This window comes from Bos grunniens, chromosome 8, assembly GCF_055505025.1.
Source record: "Bos grunniens cultivar Pamir isolate PY7600 chromosome 8, Bosgru_T2T1.0, whole genome shotgun sequence".
NCBI classification, from domain to species: domain Eukaryota; kingdom Metazoa; phylum Chordata; class Mammalia; order Artiodactyla; family Bovidae; genus Bos; species Bos grunniens.
Window position 1 is genome coordinate 31849085 of NC_141172.1, and position 1587 is coordinate 31850671.

Below are 1587 nucleotides of genomic sequence, written 5' to 3' on the forward strand. Positions count from 1 at the left end.
CTTCATTAAGGAAATGGCAACCCACTCCAGTGTTCTTACCTGGAGAATCCCAGGGTTGGTGGAGCCTGGTGGGCTGCCGTCTATGGGGTCGCACAGAGTCAGACACAACTGAAGCAACTTAGCAGCGGCAGCAGCATTGCTAAATCTCAAGTGATATGTTTATTTTGCCACCAAATTCTGATTTTTTAATTAAAATCAAGGTAAAAGCTGGATTCTTTAGTCACTGAATTCTTTTACTTTTCTGTCTTTGAAATTATTTATTCACATGGAATGTTATTCATTTAATAAATGCATTTGACAGAATGAGCCTTCAAAAAATGTTAAGCTAATTGTAGCTACCTTTTCTAAAACTTGGTCCTTAGTCAGTTTCACAATATGCATTGAGAAAATATTTCCCATATTCTCTTTTTAATTATGTATTCTGAAAAGTACTTCAGTTAGTTTATAATTTATTTCCCTTTATTGTATTCCACTTACTGTTGGCTGTATTTTTATTTCATGTTTATGGATAAATGTAAGTGATGACCTAATGTTCCAAGATATCCTCATTATAATACTTTCTATTATTTTTTGAAGTGAATATATCAATTCAATTATGTTCAGTTCTATTGCTCAGTCATGTCTTATTCTTTGCGACCCCATGGACTGCATCACAACAGGCTTCCCTGTCCATCACCAACTCCCAGAGTGTGCTCAAACCCATGTCTATTGAGTCAGTGATGCCATCCAACCATCTCATCCTCTGTTTTTTCCTTCTCCTCCTGCCTTTAATCCTTCCAAGCATCAGAGTCTTTTCCAATGAATCAGTTCTTTGCATCAAGTGCCAAAGTACTGGAGTTTTAGCTTCAGCATCAGTCCTTCCAATGAATATTCAGGACTGATTTCCTTTAGGATGGGCTGGTTTGATCTCCTTGCAGTCCAAGGGACTCTCAAAAGTCTTCTCCAACACCACAGTTCAAAAGTATCAATTCTTCAGTTCTCAGCTTTCTTTATAGTCCAGCTCTGATATCCATACATGACTTGGAAAAACCATAGCTTTGACTAGTTGGACCTTTGTCAGCAAAGTAATGTCTCTGCTTCTATTACTATATTATGATCATAATTCTTATTCCTACAAGTCCCTAGATGACATAGATTTATTAATACCAATGTTTAGTTCATTCTATTTATTGATCATAATGCTTAACCTGGTAGCTGGACATCTGAAGCCATGCCTATTCTCAGGATTTTTATATTCCTCTGAGAATTGCTTATTATCTTTATAATGTCCCTTTTGGTCTTTTCAGGTGATTTATGATATCTAGATTACTCAAGTTTAATTTTATCTGGACTATTTACTGCTTTGTTATTAATTCTTGTTTAAAAGCTTAAGATTGGGGCTAGGTGCCTTTATATTAAACACTTTCTTGGGTTTTTATGGAATGCACTTTATCATTTGTGAAGCATCTGCTAATCTGGTAACAAACTACAGTGAAGAAAAGCAGTTTTCTTTATATCTTAACTTGTATTATCATAGCTTATCTCTTTTTCAAAGGCATAACTTTGATTGAAAGGATAAATAAAGGCCACGTTTGTATTTGCAAGCCT